The 19666-nt window shown below is 39.4% G+C and overlaps 1 protein-coding gene across 1 annotated transcript in view; it reads right to left on the bottom strand.

Annotated features, from left to right (window-relative positions):
- Nucleotides 1–16860, bottom strand: part of ST6GALNAC3 (ST6 N-acetylgalactosaminide alpha-2,6-sialyltransferase 3) — a 366441-nt gene extending 349581 nt beyond the window's left edge. Inside the window, exon 1 of the mRNA XM_010591182.3 lies at nucleotides 16297–16860. The gene's annotated coding sequence lies outside the window, so the exon portion shown is untranslated. The remainder of the gene's footprint in view (nucleotides 1–16296) is intronic.
- Between the last annotated feature and the right edge of the window lie 2806 nt (nucleotides 16861–19666).

Raw genomic sequence — 19666 nt, 5'->3', positions numbered from 1 at the left:
TCATCCTCTGTGTATTTCTGACAATGTCAATTTCCACCTAATTTAAAATCAAGGGAAAATATTACCATATCCCACTAGTTTCGTAATTTGGGAAAGTCAGCATTTTCACTCTGCCAGGCTGTCCTGAACACATTCTGTCTCAAAGCTTACATTGTTTCAGAACACAGTGTTAAAAGGCCCAGTGGAGCCAGGGATGAAACACAGTTATCAACCACGCTGCTTTTGAAACAGAGCTTAAGTAACTCATAAAGCAGCTCTGTTTGTTCCGAAAAATGTAGGGAGAGAAGTATGAGGTTAATTCATCAGCCAGATGGCACGAATGTTGTTGTTGTGGCTGTTATGCCTACAAGTACAAAAGAGTAAAAAGCCAGAACTTCCTTTTTGATTGTACTGGGTCCAGATGTGGACTGCAGCAGAATGACCAACTGACAGCAGCACATACAAAGAGTAAAATTTTTAGCTCTTCCCACTCGTCAGCTGTGAAGCCCCCAAATTCAACAAATGCAGTCAAGACTAAATCACATACTGGAGTTACAGGCAATTGAATCCCAAGGTAAGGAAGTAGGGCCAGTATAGAAAATAATGTGTCCTCGTTTTCTGCGTTTGACCATGTGACTAAAACCTGGGGTTCTGGAGTCAGGGTTTCAGACTCAGCCCTGTCACTTTGAGCAAGTGTGACAGTGAGCAAATTATATAACCTTAGTCTCAATTTCCTCATCTATAATATGGAATAAAAATTTTATATAATCCATAGTTTTAGTGAGAAATTTTCAAATTCAATTCATTAAAAGAATTAAACGCAAATTAAAAAAAAACACTTAATTGGCAAAGGTGGTTCAAAATAAGGTCATATCGCCTCAATAATTTTTAAGAGAAAAATCAGACAGTCATTATAGTAGGTGCCAAAAAGTAATTTGGTAAAATTATTCAACATATAAAAATATGATTTTAGAAAAATAATTTTTAAAACAATGGGATTCTTAATATGGTAAAGAAAGCTATATTAGGGTCAATTTTATATTGAGTAATCAAACATTACAAGCACTGTCTTTAATAATTTTGCACTATTGTTTACTACTGTTTACTAAGCCCTGACCAATGCAATAAATACTGAAAAGAAGAGAAAAGATCATTTAAAAACACTGAGACCGCATATCTAAACAATCCAAGAAAATCTTCTAAAACTTACTAGTACTCATAAGAGTTCAGCACAGCAGCCAAATGCAAAACCAATATTTAAAATTAATAGCATTTTTGCACACCCAAAATAAACAGCTATAAATATGACTTTAAAAGAGTATGCATTTGAGAAAAAAATGCAAAATGTTTATTAATATCGGTTCAGCAAACATTTATTGAGCTCCTCCTTGCTGCTAAGAACTCTGCTTGAAATGTATATGTGAACTTTTTTAAGTAAATTACTTAAACATTATTTGAATAAATAAGATATTCTTAAATTGAAAGAGCAATTGTTATAAAAGTATCTGCTTTTATCAAGTTAACATCTAATGTAATTCAAATAAAAACTCCACCAGTATAGTAAATGCAATTATTTGTGGCAAACATTCACACTCTCTGCACCACAAGAAGAATATGCTTCCCTGCTATGTTGATATTGGACTTGGCCATGGAACTTGCCTTGGCCTCACGGTGGGTAGAGTGTACTTTCCTTGTGCCTTCATTTTGGGCTTGGCTCTGTGACTTGTTTTGGCCAATGGGATACAAGGAGACATGAGGGCAGCAAAAGTTTGCAACGTACCTGCAAAGCTGAGCTTAATCTCTTGTGGTTTTGCCAACACCTTGAGAAGAACATGCCCCAAGTGGCCCACTGGTCATCAATAAAAAGAGACACCCAACTTGCAGCTTTGGAACTAAGCCCAGCTGAGTCTGGCCTGGATGGACCAAATCCCAGCTGACCGTAGAAGCATGAAGAAGAAAAATAGTTGTTTAAGGCACTAACTTTCTGGCCTAGTGGCATAGTGGTTAAGACCTATGGCTGTTAACCAAAAGGTCGGCAGTTCGAATCCACCACGCATTCCTTGAAAACCCTATGGCACAGTTCTACTCTGTCCTATAGGGTCACTATGGATGGGAATCAACTCGATGGCAGTAGGTTTTTTTCATTAAAAGTATTGGCAACTGTTAAGTAAAAACTAAGAAAATCTGAATAAAACACAGGCTGAATAAAACACAAACTTTAGTTAATAATAGTGCATCAATATTAGTAATTAGCTGTGGCAGTTTCTCAAACTTTCCCTTTTTTTTGATGACCTCAACAGTTCTGAGGAATACTGAGCAGGTATTTTGTAGAATGTCCCTCAACTGGAATCAGTCTGATAATTTCCGCATGATTAGACCTGGGTTATAGATTTTAGGGAAGAAGACCGCAGAGGTAAAGTGTCATTCTCATCACATCATTTCAAGGGCACAAACTATCAAAATGACTTATCCCTGTTGATGCTCACCTTGGTCACTGGCTGAGGCAGTGTTGGTCAGGTTGCCCCACTGTAAAGCTACTCTTCTCTACCCCTTCCCATATTGTACTCTCTGGAAGGAACTCACTATGTGCAGCCCGCACTGAAGGAGTGGGAAAATACTCACTTTTAAAAGTACTGCAAACAATATTTTCATCTAGACTTTTTAAATTCCATTTTTTAATGATGGAAAGAGTTCTGGAGTGTTTCACACATAGACATTACTTAAGAATAAAGTGCATTTTTTCTAATAATAAATGTAGTACATGCTCATTGTAGAAAAATTTAAAAACAAGTTTAAGAAAAAAGTCACTTCAAATCCACTACCCATACATAGACCACTACTGCTAACATTTTGATCTCCAAACTGTCTTTGTCTACATTTAAACAGTTAAAATAATACTTTACATATACTATCCTATCTTATTACCCATTTACCATTATGAACAATTATGTACTCTTAGGCAAAGAGTGTATTATTGTTTACAATTACCAAGCCTAACACAGTGTCCAGCATGTATTCAACAAATCTTATCTGATGAACTTACTAACTTAACTATTTGGCAAATCCTCCAAGTGATGGTTAAGATTGTGTGCCAACTTGGCTGGGCCATGATTCTCAGTGTTTATATGTTATCACACCCATGATTGAATCTGCTGTGAGTTACCAATCAGTTGAAGGGGAGTTTCCTTGGAGGTGTGACCTGTATTCAAATATTAGCAGACGTTCTGGCTTTTTTGGAAACCCTGGTGGCGTAGTGGTTAAGTGCTACGGCTGCTAACCAAAGGGTTGGCAGTTCAAATTCGCCAGGCCCTCCTTGGAAACTCTACGGGGCAGTTCTACTCTGTCCTATAGGGTTGCTATTAGTCAGAATTGACTTGACAGCACTGGGTTTGGTTTGGTTTGGTGGTCTGGCTTTTTTGCTCAATCTGAATCCTGTGGCTGCCTCCTGTCCATCTGACCTCCCGCTCTTGGGACTTGAGCTACCAGCTTAACTGCAGACCTTGGGATTCATCAATCTTCACAGCCTGAGAGCAGGAGCCCTGCTCTCCAACCTTCAGATCTTGGGTTTGTCAGCTCCTGCTGCTACATGAATCAAGAGAAGCCTCTAACCTAATCCACGGACTTGGGGACATTCCAGCCTCTACAATTACATGAGCCGTTTCCTTGATATAAATCTCTCTCTGTATATATTTATATGCTTTACTGGTTTTGCTTTTCTAGAGAACCCAGCCTAAGACACTCCATGAAAACATTAGATGGAATTTGCAGACCAGGCCAATCCCTGGCTCTTCCTTTGCCCACATGGGATGGATAGCTAAAGTCACTGGTATAGAATCACTGATTTGGGGCCTTGGAAAATTAGTTAAACCAGTAAACAGTACGTACTCTGTAAGGACTAGAAGAGATAACAGTGTGTGAAATACTTAGCACAGTGACTACCATTTAATTTAATCGCTGAAGTTTTTTTTTTAAATGTATTTTTTTATTTCTAAGCATTATATTTTATTATTTTCAAAGCTATCTGATCTTCCCTTTGCTAGAACCTTGCTTTCCATGTTTTTGATTCAATGTTTTCACTCTTTATTCATTTTGCATACACTTATTTTATGGTCTGTGTCTGATATACGTTCAGAATTCCTTACCCAAAATCCTTTGGACTTCGTGAATTTCAGAATTCAAAATTCTTGAGTTTGAGAAAGATAATACAGTAAGTATACAGTATATTAGGAGACACCACCAACAGGTTATGGGGAAGCACATTGCAATTAAACACAGTAATATTTTTTGTAGCAAAACAGGAAGGATCATAATAGTTTCCTTGTGCATTTTATAATTTTTTATGGTGCACTTTAAGAATCCCTTGTGGCTAAGTTATCAGAACACCCCTTCAGAGGAATTTCCAGTCCCTTGATAGCCAGGTTATCAGTGGCTGGGGACCAACTTTTGGTTGATTTCTCAGTTTACAGTGTTCCTAGAACATGCAGGGTAGTAACATTTAAACTATAAGACCACAAGGGTACATACAGGTCTAATACCTAGAATTTTAAGGGATAATTTTGGTTACACAAAGACCAAAGATAAAAATAAGTATGTTTGTCTGTTCCATGGGCCATTCTTCTCCACGGTAGAGGTTCGGCAGCCTCAGCTTTATGTGTGTGTGTGTGTGTGTGTGTGTGTGTTTCTCATTCGCAGCTCCTGCCTTCCCTGAGTCCAGGCCTTGCCCTCTCCAGTACAGTCAATACTGCCCAATCTTCTCAGTTACTGATACTGTTAAATCCCCAGGAAGCCACATAATTAGCTTTCATGATCAGTTCTCTTTCCATTCCTTCTTGATTTCTGGTGCCTGAAGATTTCTTTCTGACCAGGTCAGCTGGGTGTTAAATAATATAATTTATCTAGCATGTTCTGATGTTTGTAGCAGGAGGGCTGTCAGGCTGTCTTAGACTATCACATTGCCAGACCAAAACCAAAAAACCAAATCCATTGCCATCGAGTCGATTCCAACTCACAGCGACCATATAGTCGGTTTGCTATGAGTGGGAACTGGCTCGACGGCAACGGGGATTGCCAGACCAGAACTCTTAATTTCCTTTTAAATCAATAACCTATTTATTTAATACTTGGAAAATTTCTATTAGCCAGAATATTAGATTAACCAGATATACCATTTCCTAAGCCTCGCAGGGTTATAACTGATAGAAGAAAAAAGTAATTACTTTTGAAATAATATAGTCTTTAATGAAGATATACACATTTGTTAGGCTACTCTGAAAATTGAGGAATCACAATTTGATGCCATCTGTTATTGTTGCTGCTGTGTGCTGTCCATCCCAACTCACAGTGACCCTACATGACAGAGGGTTTCCAAGGACGTAATCTTTACAGGAGCAGATCACCAGGTCTTTTTTCCCACAGAGCCACTGGTGGGTTTGAACCACTGATCTTTTGTTTAGCAGCTGAGTGCTTAGTCATTGCACCGGAGCCCTGGTGGCAGCAGTGGTTAAGTGCTCAGCTGCTAACCGAAAGGTCAGCAGTTCGACTACCAGCTGCTCCACCAGAGAAAGATAGCCTTAGAAATCCAATGGGACAGTTGCACTTTGTCTTACAGGCTCACTATGAGTCAGAATTGACTCGAAGGCAACGGGTTTGGTTTTGGTTTACTTAGTAAGAAATCATCTTTCAGATATTGAACATAATTATTTAACTGAAATTACTTGAACATCCACTATTCTTAAAAGCAATGGAACTCATCTATTATATAAAGTGGTTATTAAGTTTACATGCTAAAATGTCAATGCCCTACAGGTCATAGTGTTTCAGGATGTTGTAACCAAGTCCATTTTAGTTTATTCCCTGGTAAACCCCAATTTTAATGCTTCTTTGAGGTGGGGTTCATTGCTGATCCTTGGCACATTGTCTGGCACGGAGTAAGCACTTATTAAATATTTGCTGATTAGCTAATAGTCACAAGAATAGCCGCCACGCGTTGAATGCTTTTTGAGCTAGTTGCTCTGTCAGGCTCTCACCTGGAATTGGAGAAATGCTGAACAAAAACTCCTACCATCAGGAGCTAATTCTATCAACTTTTTTAACCACCAAATCAGCTTTCTTTTTAGTAAATTCACTGTTTTGTTTTCCTTTGCTTGTCACAAATGAGGTAATTTTATATTTGAATTTCTAATAGGTCCCTTTCAAGTGTGTTAACACGACAGCTGGCAAATGGGCACTTCTACCTGAGGTTCTATAATGGATAAAATTCCCTTATATCTTCCTGGGGAACCAATTGCTACATTAAAAATTATGATAATAATGGATCTTTCATCAATAACAGATGTGATTCTTAAAGCGAAAATCAATCTATTTTGACTGCTGATGCCTCACAGCAATAGTGCAAAATCTCATCAGAATAATTATAATAAAACTATATGATTTCTCAGTTGAGTAAGACTAGAATTTCAGCAAGCCATTTTTGTCCAGCCATTTTCTGATTTTATGACCTTGGGAAATTGTGACCTTCACTTTCCTCCCTCCGAAGGATGTGCTGGGTTACTATAACAATATGCCCCAAAGCAGAAAGGTACACAGCTTACATCTCTTCTTAGGACACCTAAGAACAGATGATGGATGTGACTTCTGTTCAGCCTCCCAGCAGGTTTGAGAGTATGGATTTGGAAAGATAGCTCCTCTCATCCTCCAGGTGTCACCTTGTTTGAAGATGAGTTACTAGATGTTTGCTTACTGTTATTGGGAAGTAACTACAATGTATCAGCCAGAACTCTTTTGGTGTTACAAGTGACAAAAACACAACTTAAACTAGCTTAAGAGAGAAAGAGGGGTTCACTGGCTTCTATAACCAAACCACATGGTTGTAGTGGTGGGGGAGCAGGGCTGGCTTCAAGGATGGCTAAGCTCAGGACCTATTTTCTAGGTTCTTGCTATAGCTCTGTAATTTGTTTCTGCTTCTCTTGGTGTTTTGGTCTCATTATCTCCATGAAACACAATCACAGAAACTCAAGGAATCACATCTCAGCAGATCTACCACCAAAGAACAGAGGGTCTTTCCATCATCTTTACCAAAAAACCCTTTGCCATTGTGTCAATTCTGACTCATAGCAACCCTATAGGACAGCGTAGAACTGCCCCATGAGGTTTCCAAGGCTGTAAATCTTTATGGAAGCAGGCTGCCACATCTTTCTCCCTTGGAGCAGCTGGTAGATTCGAATTGTCACTCTTTTTGGTTAGCAGCTGAGTATTTAACCACTGTGCCACCAGGGCTCCTTCCACCAGCTTTAGACAGGAAAAAAGATGAGGAAGGGTTCAGACTGGCTCATCTTGGGCCATATGCCCACCTCTTGACCAATCACTTAACTGTCCAATCATCAACCTAAATTACCTTGTCACTTATGTGGTCAGAAGGGAAGGGCCTGTTTCCATACTAAAGGGGAGGCGGAGAGTGGACAAACACAAAAGCCAATATATACATCTGACTGACTAATTTTATGTACCGATCATTTTAGTATGTAATATATATTCTATGTATGTTTATATTTAAGAAAGTATAAATTGTTCTATGAGCAGGTGTGTATGTATATATTGTATGTATATATTGTATGTATGCATGTATGTATTTTCTGCATGTATGTATTCTCTGCATGTATGTATATACTGGCTCATGAATATGAATGGCGTACATACTGCACATATGTATGTATTATTGTTTTGCTAATATGATGTCTTTCCTTTTCCATGGATCCACTTCACATTCTGAGATCATAATTTCCCAATGAATTCATATTCTCCTATCTTCTATACCCCACAGAATAAGTTCAATTCAAGCAGTCTGGTGTATTTATTGTCCACACATCTGTCTGATTTCCTTATCTGGAATTGGAGGCAGGCCTGAGACAGTGCTTTGGGGCCTCTTGGGTATGAGGTGCTGTGCCCATGTGTGGGGCACACAGAACACAGGGGAAAATTAATAGAACTGGCCTTCTATGTAGTTTCCAGGGCAGCAGTACAAAGATACTCCAGGACTAGGTAACCAGCTCAACAGAGGGGCCAAGGAATTAGAACTCCTAACCAAAACCGCCTGGCAGATTTGAACTGCTGACCCTTTGGTTAGCAGCCGTAGCACTTAACCACTACGCCACCAGGGTTTCCGGAATTAGAACTAAAGGTAGCATATCCCAAGGGAGGTTAAGAAATGGATCTACAGAGTATGAGGCTGTATTCATTCCCTGAAGAGACATTAGGACTTTGCTGAGACTTTTGTTATAAAGCCCTTGGCCAACTGGGAGCCATAAGAGCTGAAGAAAAATGGACAATGTCTACTCTGAAATTTCCTATTGCTTTTTTCCCCAATTTCACTTTCTTTTCTTCCTCTATTGCATCCAAATCCTTTTCTTAAGCATATGTCTCACCTCTCCCATAAAAGCTTCCCAGAATGATCCCAACACAGGCATGGCTGTCCCTCGCATTTGGCAGTCAATCATAGATATGAGATCACAAGATATGGCCATTGATTGGATGTTGCTTCTCCAGTCAACAGATATATATCCTCATACTCGGAAAAAACACTCAATTATCATAGCTGGAAATAACAAATCTAATATGCACATGTCAAATAAGTAACCTTTATTATATGTTAATTTAGTTGATCCTTTATAATAATTTAAGAGCTGGAATTTCTTTTTCTTTAGGGTTACACATATGTGAATATTCGGGCTTTAATTAACAATTAAATTGATTAGTTTTAGACTTTTAGGACCTGTATTCGCATATAATTACTCTCAATATTTTTACATAAAACCCAAAGCCCTTATTCCTGAATATAAAAAATCTATTCATATCAGCTTTAGTTACATGTGTACATTTATTTGAATGCATGAAGCGTGTGCTTTTATTGCTGAGAAAGTCAGCTCTGTTCCTTAATTGTTGCTCTAACCACAATTCAGGAAATTCTATTGCAACATCAATATGTTATGCACATCTTTAATTAGGCTAGTGCGGCCTGTCTGTCACAGCAACTGATCCTAAGTACTCTTATTTAGTCTCCTTGAAGCTTTAAATGTTCTCATTTTTTAAAGAAGCATATTTCAGCCTCATTAAATTGTTAAGCAACCCCATATGCAGCCCTACAACTTGATTACTGCTGCATTCTAGAAATCCTGTGCTTCTACACTTAGCACATCTTCAGGCACCATCTGAAAGGGTACTCTTCCCCCCAAACACCAGAAACCCTCAGCATTCCAGGATGTTATGGTTCTCTTATCAGATCTGAGGGTGATATCTGTCACTCCCACTGATCACCAAGGAGATCTGACTGTGGCATCCTATTGATCACCAAAGCCAATTGTCTTATCTAGCAGCTGATAGAAGTAACTTGCTGGCTGCTTGCTCTGAGCAATGTCTTCACACCAGGTCACCCAACAAAAAAGACAGCATGATGATTGATTCCGTGGTCTGAACACTGTGAACAGAATCTAGCCCCCAGTTTCATTCTCTTCTCTTTCCTCAGAAGTCTGGCACGGTCTCAACAGGGAGAAACAATGATTACTCTGAGCCAAGCCCAGGCTACTTCAGTGTTTTACGCCTGCCAGTCAAAATCGACTCGACGGCAGTGGATTTAGTTTGTTTTTTGTTTTTTTTGGAATCCATTATAATTAATTAGCTTAAAGGGAAATGCTAAAATTTGTGTTAAGGAGAAAGCAGATTCATAGGAGACTGCCAAAACAGAGATATAATTAAAAACATGATTTTTGGAAACACATGGGTATTATATGGTTTTTACCATGCCCGAAGTAGGTTGATAATACCATAAATCTGTCCTAATGCTAAAGGTGGGGTTAGCCAAATTCAGTTCTGTTAAAATGGAAGTTGCATTATTGACTTACAGGGCAACCCTTAGTAGCCAGTCGGTTAGTAATTGGGTGGACTTGGGAGGAGGAAGTATAGGGCCTGTTGCAAAATTTGAATCACTTCTGGTTCAGGCTTCCGTTTGGTGCTACCTCACAGTTGTTGTCAGCTCAAACATAAATGAAGAACAAAACCAGTATAGTTGTCATCGAGTCAGTTCTGACTCATGGTGACCCCATGTGTGCCAGAGTAGAACTGTGTGATACATAGGGCTTTCAGTGGTTGGTTTTTTAGAAGATCACCAGGACTTTCTTCCAATGTACCTCTGGGTGGCCTTGAACCTCCAACCTTTTGGTTAGTAGCCAAGTGGGTTAAGTTGCATCACCCAGGATGATGAAGAATTCTGAGTTCTGTGGCCAGCAAGACTTTCAGGATTTCAGTACTCAGTTAGTTGGGGCTCATTTTGTGTTCCTGCTTCCCAAGACAGGAAGTGGCAGGGGTTTCCTGGCCTTCCCCCAACACAGCCCTCCCCAAAGATAAGACCTTTAGCCTGCACTGGTTGAGAAAGTAAAGGTGGGACTGAACAAAGGATGGGAGCCAAACATCAAGTTCATCATATTTACATTGTCATTATTTTAGTGAGGGTGGTGTTGCAATTCTTTTAATTAACTCTTCTAGAATAGTCCTCATAGGACTATTCACAACACACCCTTGTTTATGGGTCTGGACCAGGAAAAAATAATACACAAATAATCTGAAATATAAGCAAGCCCACATATTTAACTGTCTTATGTTGTTTGCACTTTTACTTTTTGTACTTCCTCTGGAAACAGATTATTCAAAAACTAGATAAATTGATAAAATGAAGCAGAACTTGAACTCGGTATAATTTACTATATGTGAGGTCTTGAGACAGACCGTCACAGATTCATGAGGCTGCCTACAGTTCACTTGTGCCAATCCAAAGAGACCAGAAATCATCTCATTTTTAAAGATAACCAGAGTATCAGATTTTGCTCCTAGAAAGTCAGTTCTCTACAGTGTCCACTAAATCTTCAACCTAATGCCCTCCCTCCTTGTAGGTGGAGCCCTGGTGGCGCAATGATTAAGAGCTTGGCTGCTAACCAAAAAGGTCAGCAGTTCGAATCCACCAGTCACTCCTCAGAAACCCTATGAGGCAGTTCTACTCTGCCCTATAGGCTATAGGGCCATCAGGAGTTGGAACTGACTCAACGGTAAAGTGTTTGTTTTTTTTTTTTCTTGGTTGTAGATGGTAGTGGGGAGTCATTCTGTCTTGTACACATTCCAGCTCTTGAAATCTATGCCTCGTTGCAGCAATGTCTGGCCCAGCTGGAACATCGTGCAATAAAACCATCATCAACCATGATCGTGTTTGCAAATTCTCTCGGTCTAGAAATCATTGCTGACATGTTATGTGTTAAAAAAAAAAAAAAAAAAAATTCTAGGAAGTCTAGCGGTTTCTAGAAAGCACATGTATTTTAGGAGAAAGAAACTTCTGAGAAAACGTCAAGGACCAAGATCTTGAGATACACAGGTCAGCTTGGTGACCACTTGACTCAGATCAGCCATGGCTTTTTACCCTTCCCAGGTTTAGAATAGAGTGACTAGAGATGTAGGAGTGCACCTACACTTGAAACATGGTTTGAGGGTCACTGTGGGTGGTGCAAAGGAGCCCAGGTAGTGCAGTGGTTAAGTGGTTGGCTGCTAACCAAAAGGTCAGCGATTTGAACCCACCAGCCGCTCCATGGTAGAAAAGACCTAGTGATCTGCTCCTGTAAAGATTACAGCCTTGAACACCCTATGGGGCAGTTCTACTCTATCCTACAGAGTCGTTATAAGTTGGAATCAACTTGACAGCAAGTTTATGAGTGGTGCAAATGGTTAACGCACTCAGCTGCTAATGATTAGGTTGGTTCCAGTCCACCCAGAGGCACCTTAGAAGAAAAGCCTGGAGATCTACTTCTGCAAAGTTAGCCATTGAAAACCGTATGAAGCACAGTTCTACTCTAACACACAAGGGGTCACCATGAGGTGGAATTGACTCTAAGGCAACTGGATCTTTTTTTCTTTCTTTAGCTATCTTCTCAGAACATCAAATCCACCACCTATTGTTTTGCTGTATTACTTTGACCTTACAGGCTTTTTATTCTGAAGACTTTTTCATCCTGAGTCTCTTATTTAATGCAGCCATCTTTGGGAAGGATTGTGCCGTAAGTAGACTATTTGGTAAGGACCAATGAGCAGCCATTTGAGAGTAAGAGTGAAGTGCAGACATGGGGATACAGCGGGATTGTCAGAAGAAAGAATAAAATAAATGATGGGGGAGCTAAAGACTCATCAAATTTTCTTTCCTTCTAGCCTAGAGCTGTTTGAGTTTGGGAAGAAATCTTCTATTCTCCTTGAGTTTTCCTATGTTGTTGTTCAACTTCCAGTGCTCTGCCCCTGCACTCGTGATATAGTCTGAGGCCTCTCTATCATGCATAGACCAGAATCAGAAAAAGAAGTTGCCTGTATATCTGATAGTCTTAATATAAAATGAGATTGCCTATTTCAAATATTTCTAGTTTATTTTAGATAGCTGAATATCCAATTGCATCTTGTTACCTTATTTGTTTTTGAAATGCATTTTTATTTTTGTAAATACATATAAAACACAATATTTGCCAAATCAACCTTTTTCAGGTGTACAGCTTAGTGATATCAATTACATTCGTCATGCTGCACAACCATTACCCTTAATAGATGCCAAATTTCCCATCGCCATAAACAGAAACTCGCTGCTTCTCAAACAATGGCTCCTCCGTTCCCCTCTCTCATGGCCCTGGTAACCACTAATCTTGTTAGTTATTTCTTATTGTTGAATTAGGTAAAATGCTTCATGTAATTCCTAGAACACAATAAGTGCTCATTAAATATACTTCGTGGGTTCAGAATATATTTTTAATGTTTTATTATGAAATAGACACACAGAAAAATGCATAAAACATCAATGTATATATAATAAATAATTACAATATAAACATCCAGGTAACCTCTAAGTGGATCAAAAGACAGCATGTTGCTGATATCCCAGAAACCCTTCCCAATCACAAACCTCACACTTCTCTCAGAGGTAACTGGTATTTTAACTTACATGATAATAGTTTCCTTTTTTTTTTTTAATGCTTTATGTGTCTCTAAAGAGCTCTGGTGGTGCAATGGTTAAAGCACTCAGCTGCTAACTGAAAGGTCAGTGGTTCAAACCCACCAGCAGGTCTGTAGAAGAAAACACCTAGGGATCTGCTTCCTTAAAGATTACAGCCCAGAAAACCCTGTGGGGCAATTCCACTGTCATACAGGGTTGCTATGAGTCAGAACTGACTGGACAGCACACAACAACAGGTATACCTCTAGCAATAGCATTTTGTTTTCTCTATTCCTGTGATCTATAAACGGAATCTCACTGTGTGAATTATTTTATTCTTATATCTTTTGCTCAAAATTATGTTTATATAAGATTTATTCATGCTGTCACATGTCACAGCTATAGTTTCCTCATTTTCATCACTGTATAGTATTCCAATGTATGAATATAACCCAATTTTTAATTCATTCTACTGATGATAGACATTTGGGTTGTTCTTAGGTTCTGGCTGTTACAAACGACGCTTCTCTGCATGCCTCCCCATGCACGCGTACACAAGCAACCCTAGAGTATGTATGGATTAATTGGAAATGTTGGGGCATAGGGTACACAGAGCTTCAACTTTACTTGGTAATGCAAAGTTGCATTCCAAAATAGTTGTTCCAATTTATACTCCTACCATAGTGTGTAAGAGCTCTGTTGTTCCACATCCTTACCAACACTTGATGTTGTCAGAATTCTTAATTTATTGCCTCTGTTGCAAATGGTTAATTCACTCCGCTGCAAACCAAAAGGTTGGCAGTTCAAATCCACCCAGAGGTGTCTTGGAAGAAAGGCCTGGCAGTCTACTTCCCAAAAATCAGCCACTGAAAGCCATGTGGAGCACAGTTTTACTCTGACACATATGGGGTAGCCATGAGTCAACATCAACTGGACAGCATCTGTTTCTTGTTGTTATGTTCTACATCCTCACCAATACTGTCAGAATTCTTAATTTTTTGCCAATATGGTGTTTTATGTGTAGTCATACCTCACTCTGTGTGTGTGTGTGTGTTTCCTTCATTATGGTTTTAATTTACAAAACCCTGGTTATTGATGAGGCTAAGAACTTTTTCACATGTTTACTGCCCCAAGTCCAGAATCTTTAATATTGAAATGTAAACTCTGGCATACTGGACTTTGGTTTTGTGGTGTTATTCATACTGAGCACTACAAGTTGTATCTGCTAAATACAGGCGAAGCAAAAGAAATTCATTCATAGAGCATTGATATGAGTCTGAGAACCTCACGCTTTTTATCCTGCTTATTCCTCTTAATAACTTTTCTCAGATGATATTACTATCCCTATTTTGCAATAAGGAAACTGAGACTAGAAAGAGATTGAGAAATTTGCTGAACAGCAAATATACAACTAGTACATGTCAGATCTGGGACTCAGATCAGATCTGTGTTCCTCAAAGTCTAAACTCTTTTCAGTGAGCATACTTCCTCTCAAGAAATCATCTTTGCAGGAGAAAATAATGATCAAAACCCTTTGGTGAGGACATTGTGTTAAAAACTATACCCAAAGCATTTCAAAGGCAGCCTGGTGAAAATGAATAGTTAAATAACTGCATCCCTAGGTTACTTTTTTCCTTCTTGATGTTAGGTGCTGTCAGGTTGATTTTCAACTCATGGCAACCCCATGTGACAGAGCAGAACTGCCCTATAGGGTTTTCTAGGCTTTAGTCTTTACAGAAGCAGATCACCAGGTTTTTTTCTCCCCACTGAGCTACTGGGTGGATTCAAATTGTCAACCTTTCAGTTAGCAGCAGAGCGCTTAACCATTGTGCCATTAGGGCCCCAAAATCCAATTCACTCACCATTAAAAAAATTTAAAAGGTCTTTGATATTTAGTAGGATTTCCCTCGTGAGAGTAATTTGTGAGATACTTTAGTTACATTGTTTCATTTTCAACCTGTGACAGGCACCTGTAAAATGATTAACATGATCCAGTAGAGTTATAGAATATTAAATGACAAGGAGAAAAAAAAGGAACAAAAGATGAGTGTGAGACAAACTATTCTCTAAGAGATATATTTTTCATATAATCAATTTATTAGGATACTCAACAAATTTATGCAACAGACACTTCTTAAAAATTAATTTAAAACCAGTTAAAGAATAAATATCAAACAAGTTTCCTTAGAATTTATATGTTATTAATGGCACCTTTATTTATTTATTTATTTTCAGCTACTAAGGTCTAATAAAAAGCCTGTAAATCCTGAAGCTACAGAAACAATTTTCAAAAAATCACATTAACGAGAAGTGATGACTCAGGTATGATACTGTCTACAAAAGGGTCAGACCAAGCCAGCTTTGAACATCCTTCCCTGGATGCTAAGAATAACTCTCAAGGCTGTAGAATTCTGTGTGTGACTCTTCTCTCTGGTATCTTTCCATAAATGACCTTTTGATGTGGCCTCATTCAAAACTCTACCAGTAATGCAGCCACACTGATGAACTACACTTCTGTCACCAACTTCAAGCAATCTTGGACTTTGCATGTATGAATATTAACTTCACATTCATCTCACTCCACAGAAACAAACAGCGCGCCGAATTTTATCAACCACATCTATACATTTCCCATACTTTGTGAGGTTCATTATTTCTATTTTACTTCATGAGGCAAGCACTTGCTTGCAAAAGCACTAGCATAGTGTGCACTTTATAGTTGTCAATATGCCCCCATCCTCTACCATGCTACCAACTGGCTACAAAGATTTCAAGGTTCAGCGATTACAGGATTTAAATGATTTTAACCCCTTTAAATTTGGAAACTCTTTAAATCCCATTATCTCTGCAGCCACTCCGAATTTTAAAAATCAGCTTGGCCTTTTCTAGCTCCAGGTCTAAGGATTACAGAGTTTTAAAGAGCTTAAATGCTTTTCTGAATTTCTATAAAGAGCTGTCCCCAACCAGTTGACCTCTAGGAAATAAAGCCAGCCAGTTCTCCAGCTGGTAACTGCTGAACAGAGTTTCTAAATGGAAAGATAGGTATGTTATGCTACAAACCACCAGGAAAACAGGTAATTGCTTCCTCAACTCCACATGAACCGAGTGAGTCAGAAGATTTGATGTAGGGGGTTGCAGATTTAGACATGTGTCAGTTAATATCTATGAATGAGAAAACAGAGGATGTTTTCAGGGACCCAAAGAAGCTCACTGGGGCAGAGAGGGTGAATTCAGTAAGTTGGATGCCATCTTGCTCCTAAAGAAAAACCATTACCATGGATACCCTCCTAATCCTAGGTAACCCTCTGAGGTCTTACCTCTTGCGTCCTCACATTTAGGTATCCATAGTGAGTCCGAAGGGGCCGCCTGTATGTGTAGGAGAACGGTATCCATTTTGCACCAGGTTGTCCAAAGCACTTTAGCAACAATGGGAAATTCACTTCATTTACAAGGCGCACAACCAGCAGGAAGAGGAATGCTGCTATGAAGCTCACCGCAATCACAGACTTTCTCTACAAAACATTCAAAAGAAAAATGAATGACTTTCAACTAAAAGCAGTCACAGAGGGGGGTTTCTTTATTCCCCTCTCTTTTTCTTTCAAAAGGATCAAAAAACAAAAACAAAAACAAAAAACCCCAAACCCAGTGTCATCTGTTATTCAGGATATTTCACTTACAGACAATGTTCATTTGGTGACCTAGTTGCCTCAGTGTCCTGGGCCACTGAGGGCAAGTAGAGCAGCTTTCCTGGATTATCACTCTATTCTATCCCCACCCTTTCTTACCTTCCTTGAAAACTCCTAAGGAACTGAAATAAGTTTTCAAAACCCAAATCAGACATTGCCAACTCCAGGAAGCCCTTCCTACATGCTCAACCCTTCCCCACTACCATCCCTTCACCCACCCTGATAAAGGTAAGAAGTCCCTCCACTCCTATACCTTAAAGGCACCTTGAAGGCACTTCTACTGTCATACTTTTTTCACTGTATAAATGTCAGTGTAACTTGTCTCCATGTAACTGTGAGTTCCAGGAGAACTGTGACAGGCTGTGTCATGTTGCTCTCTGTATCCCAGGTCCTCAAAACAGTGCCTTACATATTGTAGGCATCCAATAAACACTTGTTGAACTTGTGAATGAATGAATGCAAATGAATTTTTCACATCCTTGTAGACATGGTCTCATTATTAGCTAATCTTCTATTTCATTATCTAACACCCTCTGGCAAGAAATTTTGCCAGTATTTATAGGACACGCCAAAGTAAGACTCAAAAATGTTACAATAAGAGGAGGAAAATATTTGTATCAAGAAGGGTAACAACTTCCCCCTAAAATGTGCTGTCATGGAATAAAAGAAGGAACACCTACATGTGGTTGGAGTAAGGGAAGCAGAGAAGTATTTGAGATTGAACTCGATAAAACGCATGACTTTTAGTCAGTAGAGACGGCTGGGCAGAGCTTTCTAGGCAGAAGGAAGTGAGCAAGGATGCAAGAAAACGCGGTTATTCATAGTCATGGAGCAGTTTGTTTTACTAGAGTGCAGAGGAGAAAAAACTAAAAACAAAAATAATAACTTGATTGTGGAGAGCCTTGGAAGCCAAGCCGAGAAACCTAAACTACATTTGTTTGCTGATGGAAAGTCAAAGAAATCTCGTTTGCTGATTTGTTTACTTTATGTTTTTTAAGGTAATATAACTTATAAGCCAACATCAGTGTTCACGATGTTTTGGAGCCGGGAAAGACTAAAGGCAGGCAGGGACTAGTTAGGAGGCTATTAAAATTGGCTAGGACAGAGGTAGCAGGGATAGAAACTAGAGCAATGGCAGGGGAATGAAAAGGTGGAAAAAGACATGAGAAACTCAATTTAGGTGGAAGGAAGTGAACTCGGCTATTCATTGGATAGAAGTGGCCGAGATAAAATCCAGGAGTGCCTGAGATTTTGAGTCTAGGTGACTGCGATAAGCTGGTCATATCAGGAGGACCCAGGGTGTTCAAAGCAGGGATTGACTTAAGAATAGGAAGGTAAAGTTGGCTTTTCGGGTATTAATACCGGGGGCAGGTGGGTTATCTAGGTGAAGCCGTTAAGGGATCGGATAGAAGGTCAAGTCTAGCACAAGAAGAAAGAGAGCAGAGCTAAGGCAGACCTCAGAAACAATTCTGCCATAAAGTCCGGGGTGAAGACTCAATGAAATATTCATTCGTGAACTTGGGATTGGCTCTGATTTATCTTCAAACTTAAGAAAAGTCAAATAACTTTCTAGTAATGACTGAACTTCATTTTTTTTTTTTTTGCAGCATTCCACTCCCTGACTGAAGGTGCTTCTCTTTGCTCTTCACAGAACTTCCCTGGGAAGATAAGACACCCAAAGCCAGCACGTGTATCCTCCCTGAACCTAGGGTCTTGGCCTCTGAATGGGCAGCAGAACAAGATCCTAGAAGTCTGAGACACCCAAAGGAAGTCTTAGCTCTTGCTCAGCTCCCATAATTTGTACAAGGGCCATCCGTCTCTCTAGCCAGCCTAATTTTCAAGTCACCTGAAAGTCCCTTGAGCTCTGCCTCCTCAAAACCCCTTATCTCACCACTAACTACCATAGCCTTACCTCATTTAACCTCCTAATCATGAAAAACCATTTTAATTTGCTCCTCTGTGGAATCATTATGTCCACAACATTGCAATGAGTCAAGTTAACAGCTTAAATGAAGTGATGGATCTTACAAGTTGAGAGGGACATAGACCAGAACGGATGGCTAAATAAAAGCAAAGAGGCCAATCACCCATTAAGTAAACAGGTGAGAACTTTTTTTTTTTTTTTATAGCTATCCAATAAAAAAATAGCTTGTTGCAAAACAGCAATTTGCTTTGAAGGAGACCCAAATGGGAGTTGTGCCTTTGTTCCAGAGCCCAGCGTGGCTCTACATTGTATGTCTGGGGGTTTGGGAAAAAGGCATAAAGGGTTTTCTGAATCCTGATCACAATTAGCAACACATACATAATGCATACCTGAGAGGAAAATAAATTAACCATTTTGAGGGAAACTTCAAAATAGAATGCAGTCATAGTTGTAAAAGCCTGCTCCCTGTTAATTCGTGTCTGTCTCCCATGTTCTATCAAAGGGAACCAAGTAATGAGCACAGACAGGGTGAGAGGGGCAAATGGTGAGGACACTCCAGACTCAGACCTCTCTGTGCTCTGCCTGGAATTATATAATGCGGTGGGCAGAGGAATTCCCTTCACGGCTCAGGTTCCAGACTAATTTCTGGTGCGTTACCTGGCCCTGATTCTTTCCGTTTCTTCTTGTTTCCACATTCTTTTCAGGATGAAAATGTTTTTATAGTGCTGATAAAAGATCACTATGAAATTTCACAAGAAGTGGTATAACCTGCACACGTTCTATACTCCAGGGGTCAAGGAAAAAATAGAACCCAACATGAATGTGCATTCTTCTAGGAGTCACTTCTGCCAGACCATGACCTTGAAACTCAACAACTATAACTAAAACCACAGAAGAGGCAGTTACAAGTCTACAGACACCTTAATGCAGTGAGAAGAGGTGTGTGTGTGTGTGTGTGTGTGTGGTTGGGATATATGAGCCGGAGAAGAGAACAAAGGACTGATAATACATGATATTCATGAATGGATTCATTCCATCTAGTCATACTCAATCACTGAGTCTGTACTCTGTATGTAT

Source organism: Loxodonta africana, chromosome 3, assembly GCF_030014295.1.
Source record: "Loxodonta africana isolate mLoxAfr1 chromosome 3, mLoxAfr1.hap2, whole genome shotgun sequence".
NCBI classification, from domain to species: Eukaryota; Metazoa; Chordata; class Mammalia; order Proboscidea; family Elephantidae; genus Loxodonta; species Loxodonta africana.
This window is presented reverse-complemented; position numbering and strand designations above follow the sequence as displayed.